The sequence below is a fragment of the Gavialis gangeticus genome, unplaced genomic scaffold (assembly GCF_001723915.1).
Source record: "Gavialis gangeticus isolate Ggan-Ray unplaced genomic scaffold, GavGan_comp1, whole genome shotgun sequence".
NCBI lineage: Eukaryota > Metazoa > Chordata > Crocodylia > Gavialidae > Gavialis > Gavialis gangeticus.
In genome coordinates, this window is record NW_017729031.1 from 30,954,895 (window position 1) to 30,962,566 (window position 7,672).

General features: G+C 47.0%; 1 long non-coding RNA gene across 1 annotated transcript; it reads left to right on the forward strand.

Annotated features, from left to right (window-relative positions):
• The first annotated feature begins 454 nt into the window (after positions 1–454).
• On the forward strand, positions 455–4,954 carry LOC109301409. Its single transcript, XR_002098526.1, has 3 exons — positions 455–1,068; positions 1,606–2,171; positions 3,122–4,954. It is a non-coding gene; the product is annotated as an uncharacterized LOC109301409 (long non-coding RNA).
• Positions 4,955–7,672: the final 2,718 nt, after the last annotated feature.

Consider the following 7,672-nt stretch of genomic DNA (forward strand, 5'->3'; position numbering starts at 1 on the left):
CCCCGAACCCCCCCAAAACAGCACCCAGTGCCCAGGTGCGCCGCAAAAATCTCCTGGAAGAAATACTTCCTGGGAGAAAGCAGAGCGTTGTCTCCGGCAGGGCAGGGGTCTTCTTCCCCTTTTGTTCCCGGCAAAGCCGGGACTGGGAAGCTGCAGGTTTGCAGGTGGCTCCGGAAACAGAGTCATCCCTCGAAACCAGCACCCCGATTCTGGGAGGAAGGGAACGGACCCGCAGAGACCTGCAGCTTGGGGCGCTGGATCTTGGTGCGCTTGTGTCACCTCCGGCCCTACCCGTGAGCCGGGGCTGGGGGCCTCCGCCAAGCGAGGGGCTGGCGCTGCCACCCGTTTCCCAGAGGTTGGCGTGACGGCCTTCCCAATCACTTCATTTTGTCTGTCTTTGTTTCGATACCCGGTATGTGGGGGAATACAAACGATGCGCCCCTGGCAAAGGGGTACGTACAGCGAGGAGCAATCGGGCAGCATTTATCAGCGCTTGGCAGGCTTGTGTGCTCAGTGTTACTCCACGACACCGATACGAAGGTGACAGGAACCAGCCAAAGGCCGGGCAGGCGGGAGACCGTTTTGGTCCTTTCCTCACCGTCTGCCACACGCAACCTCACAAGCTCCTGATCCCGCTATGACCACACAAAATACCCCAAACCGATCTACCAACTGAAGGCCAGCTTTTGTCCTCCCTTCTCCCCAAGACACTGTCCATAAGACCCTCGCCCGTCTGCTGGTATTCTGAATCCAGTGTCGTGATAAGAAAGTTATTTGTTTTACAGTAACGGGAGGTCCTCAAGATGCATCATCCACATCTGTTCCCTTCCTGGTCTGCTTGGCCCCCCCATGCACTTGTAGCCAGCGATGTCCCTCGGGGCTGCACCTGGGCTGTAAATGCCCTTCTGTTCCCCCCGGAGGGCACTGACCTTGGAGCAGGCTCAACCTCCATTCAGCTCCTTTGCCACTGCAGGAAGCTGACGATGACAAAGGAGAGTGCAGGCGCAGGGAGCGAGGTGGTGCAATCCATCCGGACCACACATCTAAGGGCGCTCCAGTCACGGTCAGGTAAGTAGCAACCTTTCTTTCTCTGAGTGCTGATGCTCTGCTGTTGATGAGTCACAAGCAGCAGCCTGCCGTGAAGACGGCCAGCGCTCGAAGTCTGTTTAAATAAAGACTGCGGTGCAGCTCTGCCAAATGGAGCGGCAGACCTCGGCGCTTCCACCACAGAGCAGCGTTTGGGGAAAGTACTGATTGCACCCCAGGCGCCTGCTTTGCAGGTAACTGAGATTGGAGGAGGCCTGTAATGGGGCTCTAAACTAGCGACATCGGGAGAGGTGTGAGCACACAGGGAGGGTCTCTAGACTGATGTGGCCTGTCAGCAAATACTACCAGTACTTTAGGTGGAAAGAGCTAAAGCACATAGTCCTCTGGGAACTAAAGGACACATGTGCCACCTGGCTCCCTTCCCCCCAGCTTCCCTTCACCACTAGCATATGTTCGGGGGAAGCAGATTGGCAGTGTGCTCTTTCCATTTAAATGGAAATTTATAGTTACTCTTGTAAGAATTTGGGATGCCACCTGAGTGACGCTTTATCATTACAGGAAAGAAGACAAGGAGGTCCTACTGGCGATGCTGTATTTCCACAATCTTCTCAGTGTTTGAGATCAAAAAAGGAAGTGTTCACAGACAAGTGCAATAAAGAACGGGCTGCTGGGGTTGCATGTCAAATCGATGCCCAGAAAGCTCAACAAAACCCCAGTGAGATCCTATGTATATGGGTTTCCTTATCAGTAGAAAAACATAAGCCAGATCCTGATGAAATGCAGCCGTTGTGAGAAAGAAAAAAACCCCCAACTCTGTAGCTCTCAAAAGGAAGGTGATTTGCAGAAATGGCTTCCAGGTGCACTCCACTGGAGCTAATCAACAATCTGGAGGTTTCCAGAGAGAGCAAATGGTCCAAAATTGCACAAATCTGAGACTCAACTAGGTGTAGCTGACTCCATGCACAGCACATCCTGAATCTCTTCTCTTCGGCAGCATCGGTTTGTCTGATAGGATCTTTCTTATTCTGCACCAGAATGGTTTGGACACCGGGGGAATATGATCCACCCGTGCCTGACGTCCATCCCATAACCAGACTGCAAGAGGGAAGGCAGCTGGACTCAAGGTGAGATGTGCCCACTGTCCGGGGATATGAGGTAGAGAAGATAAGGGTTTCAGCAGAGAAAGGCGTATGAGCATCAACTCCTAGTGTTGCAACTCCCTTGAGGATCACAACGATCCTGGCAGCATCTTAGTTAATCTTTCTGTAGACCCTGGGAATCAGAACTATTGAGAGTTAGAAAGGCATCAGTCCTAAGGACTGCAAAAGGAGGGAAAACATCCAAGACAGAGACTGAGCTTCAAACCCGTCTGGAGCAGAAGTTGAGACGTTGGCTGCTCTTGTCCGTGGCACACAGGTCTAACGCCGGCTGACCCCGTTCCATAATCTGAACATATCTGCTTGTATCTGACAGAAAACTAGCTCCCAGAACCTGCTGCAGACGCAAGAGATCCACTGCCACAACAGCTACCTTGTGCTGAACACTGCTTTCTGGCAGCCCAGCAAATATGAGCAGGCCTCTCCCAACTTATTTTTGTAAAATCTGGCCGCGCTGTTGATAGTTGGGAAATTAATCTATAGCAGAAATACAGCTCAGACCTTTGCTGTCTCCTTCTCCCTAAAACACAGGGCTCAGGTGGGCACAGAGAGTCTGAGTGTTAGTCTGGGACAGGCACTTAGTCCACCCCACGCGCCTTGGAGCTACTCCATAGCCATCTATCCCCTGTACCTGATCGTTGGTGTCTGGAGTGGGAGCAGGTGGCCAGGATTTATTTTTTGTCGGCGGTGATCCACGTAAAGGGCGAGGCCGCATAGACGTGCCCATGGAGTCCAGTACTGCCCCGGTGATTTCTCTGTGCTGGGGGCATCAGGGATTTATCCTTGTTGGTTTTCAGACCAGGAGCAATAAAAAGCTGTTGAATGTAATAAGCGGCTCTTGCCAACCGCTCGGGCAGTTTTGTTCAGGTGACCCATTCATGCAGTTAAAGGGAAACTGCTATAATTTGTCTTCTCAGGTGGACAGCAACACGTGTAAGGACTTGGGAAACATCCTTACTGCTATGGGAAGACTGAATGGCAGGCTTGATACGGGAGCACAAGGACATGTAGGGGGTCTGTAGAGCCCCAGGTGAATCTTGCTGGGGTGAAGACTCCAATTTTAAGGGCATGGGAACCCAATATGTATCAAGTACATTTTGGACAAACACGTGGAGAATGACTATTCCCTCTTCACAGTCTCTTGCTGCCTCTGTTCCTAATTCAAATGCTGATCTCTCTATCTCACCTCTACAGCAGGTCCCTTCACACTCATCTCCAACACAGATTTTACCACCTAATAGTTCAAACCCTCCTTTGAGTTGCCTGCATCAATACTCAGGGCCCAGTTCTTATGGAAGCAATAGGAGGTACTGTGATATAAATATCACATTATGATATGCCCATTATTCAAACACCAGTGTTCTCTGTGTATGATGGATGCCTGAACTTCTTAGATCCTCTCTCAAATCAACATGGCATAGAGTGGAAGAACTTTCTGTCCTTTCTAGACTCAAGAGATTTCTCCAATCTTTTTTCCAATCCTATCTGAAGATCAAGGGTTGAATTCCATCAAATCCCTATTCCGTCCTCATTAAGAACATGAGAAAAGTGACCCATTGCCTCTGCAGAACATGCTAGTCTTTATAGTCTGCAGTCACGGGTACAGTATTCAGATGCTAAGGCTGAGAGTCACGGGGTAGAATTTATCTAGCCTGACCTATTATGACAGCTCTCAAGACTTCTCTTTTAAATAAATTAAATGCTTTCATGTATTTCCACACACACAGTTTTTCCAAGTGAATCATTAAAAAGAGATGCCCCCTGCCCATCTCAGTGTGTTGAAACACTAGGAACTTTCATTCTCTTTTGGAACAGAGTTTTCAGTGTGTCTGCATTCACTACCAAGTACACCAGATTATCGCCATGTCATGGTATGTGTCTGCCGCTTGAGCCCTGTTGTGAGTTAATTCATAGCGTATTGGTACCTTTATACTAATAGTGTTACCCATCAGGAGATTCTTATGTGATACTCACTCCCTTTCCATGCAGTTACCAGCCCAAAAGCACCGATACAGTTCTGTTGTGTGCTAGCCTGCTGCAATACGATCACAACAGGATAGTGCAGGCCACTCATTGCCCTGTTATGATCCTAGTAACTTCAGTGCAGTGCGGTGACATCAGCAAAGTTATTCTTGTTTTTCACTGGCACTACGGAGATCAGCATCTGCCATCATTCTAAAAGATGATATAACGCTGAACAGTCACAATTTTAATTCACGTCACACAGACAAGTTTGTAGCAAGTTTGTTCACATTGTATGAAAAGGGAGCAAACTAGAGCTAGACTGAAGTCTCCATTACAACATAGCCTGTGTTTTATAAGCACCTCCACTTTCCCTACAAGAGAAAACACCAAAAAAATTTACAAGAGTGTCGATGCCAAAACATACCAGTTTCATTGACACTGGTTTAATCATTTAAGGGCACTGCTGAGGAAAATGTTCCACATCCTATCCACATGCTAAAAACAACCCATCTAACCAGAGACCAGCACAAATGGGAAAGGCCAGACCTGAACTTCCTCAAAGTTCGGGGTGCTCAGAAAAAGGGTTTTGAATTCAGGCATTTCCTACTTTCAAGTATTTCCACAGAGATGGGGCCTTCAATGCTAAGCCATTTGTGAAATAGATCTCTCAGGACCACTCGGACAGCTTCAGTTCTGAGCCTCTAAAAATCAAAGGTCTGCCCACACCTAGGTGGCTCATCAGGCTAGCATGTATAAGGCACATATGTCCATGGCCAACAGGAATGCAAAACTCTAGACTTTACAAAACACCTTTCATAGGCAAGCCTACAAACTTCACTTCATCAAACTACTGGATACAAAAAATCATGGACTCAATATAGGCATTGGATTTATGACACATTACAACCTCCCTGACATCTGGTTCACCAGGTACCTGCCATACCTGACCTCTTACACTTTCCTTCCCTACCCCCACCTTTTTTCCTTCCCTTCCCCTACTTTTCTGCCCTTTGCCTTCCTAATTTCCAGCTATTTCCTTTTTCACAGACAGCCTCTTTCCTACCTTGAATTACTAGGACTATAGAGTCTCCCTGATTTACCTTTGGTTCCCCCACTCCCGTTTTTTTCCCCCCTCCCTTCCCTGCTATACGTTTTCCTAATTTCTATCTATTTACATTCTCACTGACATCCTGCTACACTTTTAGCTTTCCCCATTCCTTGGAGTCTCAGAAGAGCAGAAACACCCTATGCCTGAAGAAGGGTGACTGCACCTGAAATCTTGCTAAGGACTTTTTTCCAGCTACTCAACTGGTCTGATAAAAGGTATCACATCTACTCAAAGACCCTTGCCTGCCAAGCTCTAGAACTCTTGGTTTGGAGATGATACCTTTTATTAGACCAACTAAGAAATTAAGAAACGAAGTATGGCCAACAGCACATGAGAGTGATCACTACCCAGTTGCCTTTGATTCCCCAGCCCAAAAGAACAGATACACATTCAAAGCTGGGTCAAGCAGAGACAGCCTTTTGTAAGAGTCCGAAGTGAGGTTCACACACACCTCTGAATCAGCAGCAAAACACTACAACCCACTTTCCCACTGTGTCCCTCTGTCCCATAAAATGTCTTTTTACCAGTGTTTTTTCTCATAAGAAACCAGTGAATTTCACCTTTGAAGAGCACTGAATTTCCTGTGGGACCATTATATTTTTAAGGTTCTAGGACTGTATGCTACTATAAATGGATACATGTACCAGAAGAGATGAGTTCCCTGCACAGCAGATCTTATTTCAAGTCTAACTTTGAGACATACAGGGCAACTACTGAGATGTCGTCAATCAGAAAACAATGGTATCAGTGCAGCTGGGAAGACTCACTCCGCATAGTAATGCACTTGGGAGGTTTCCCATCTGTTTTAATAACAGTGCCATTTGGGCCTCCCTATAAAGACCTATTATATAAGGACACCACATGAACTGTGGAGAGGAGAAAGAAAGGGGCTTAAAAGCACTTGGTAATAAATTATGGGCAGCTACCCTGTGGTGATTTATGAGAAACATGTCTCATACCAGGAACATACTCTGTCGCAATCTCTACTTATTAGAGTCTAAGCCACAGGTTATACCAGTGGTGCCCAATCTCCAGCCTTTGGAGGCTGGATGAGTGAGTGGTACTGGGTTGGTCTGTGGACCAGATCCAGTCTCAGGGCCCTATCTGGTACACACCGGATTGGCTGCCGGTCCCCATGCACCGAATTCAGCTGACTGCCTTGGCCCCAGCCCTGCAAGTGCCAGCCAGATCCAGCACAGGGGGTTATATCATCTGGCCCAAAGAGCCTGGGAATTTGGTGGTGGGAGAACAGTGGGGTTGAATACCCTTGAGTGATACAATTGCCTCCTTGACCCTTGAATCAAAGCACATATTTTAAACTACTTGCCGGTACCAGAAGCACGGGCTAGAAGTTTCTCAAGTATCTTGCAGAATATGGCAGAAAAGATTTTACAGTCCCCAATAACCAGGGGCTCCAGAGAGATATTCTGGGGGAATCTAGGAGACGCATATTATGTTCCATATAAACTCCTTGATCGGGGATAGCATTCATACAAAGCTCCCCTCCACACATGTACTCACATAAACACTTGAGATTATTCTTTCTCCTTAGGAAACAGACGGTGCAAAAGGTTTGCACATTTGACTGGTCTCACTCAGGATATAGTCACATATTAAAGATGTCTTTAACATGCATTTATCAGCACGTATCAACACGGGAATCAGAAGTGACTGCAACATGTGCAGGCATACCTGAACTAGCTTCAGTTTAGCTAGCACAAGGAACAGCAGCAGTCAGGATATCAACATGGATAACCATCCAAGAAAGCACCCAGGGTCCCGGGTGGACTTGTTCAGCCTGCCCTTGCCACCCCTTTCACCTCTACTTTATCACATGAGCTCACCGGATTAATGCTAACTCAGGCACATCTACACATCCTGAAATTGCACTTCCTACTGCAGTGTAAATATAGCCCTAGATAAGTTAACCTTGTTTCCAGAACTTGGCCACTTAACTGTAGGCAGTGTTAGAGTCTGGCCAGGTCCTCATGTTCACAAATGCTAGTCAGTCCAAAATAAAGCCATACTAACAATTGGCAGAATATTTCTACATCTCTGTTATAGTTTATATTTATCTGAGTGTCAAGCAAGCAGTGTGCATATAGAAAAGGCTAAATAATGTACTGCTTCTATAAAATTCTCTTATGTGCAAACCCGGCCACACAAAATTATCTTGAGATACTAGGGGAAAGAATGACTCACAAGTCTGAGAATAGGATACCAGTCTTTCTTCTGATTACCGATCTGAATATGGAAGAATTTCACAGTGATTGGAAATCTTTATCCTCCAACAGGTGCTTGGTGACATAAGTGAATAAGTTGCTTGTCCATGGTTAGTTTCTAGTGGGCAAGTGTCAAAAATTATAAAACCAACCCCCCCCCCCCCCCCCCCCCC